Below are 260 nucleotides of genomic sequence, written 5' to 3'. Positions count from 1 at the left end.
GGAAGAGGAGGGGGTTGGCGGCGGCATTCAGCTGCGCGGCCGGAGTGGTGTGTTACTCGCGTGAGAGCCTGTGATCAGCGCCGTAAGTCGCCTTTCAGGAGGTGTCCCCGCATGCTTTAGTATGCATGTCACCCGCCCGGGTTTCTTAAGCCTGGGGCACTAGCAGGCGAGGAAAAAAAAAAAAAAAGAAAAAAAGAAAGAAAGAAAGAAAAAAAAGTTCCAAATAGGATTTAGCATAAGCTTGAGGAGATTTGGAAAGG

The sequence above is a fragment of the Calidris pugnax genome, unplaced genomic scaffold (assembly GCF_001431845.1).
Source record: "Calidris pugnax isolate Ruff unplaced genomic scaffold, ASM143184v1 scaffold20, whole genome shotgun sequence".
NCBI lineage: Eukaryota > Metazoa > Chordata > Aves > Charadriiformes > Scolopacidae > Calidris > Calidris pugnax.
Note: the sequence above shows the minus strand (reverse complement) of the source record.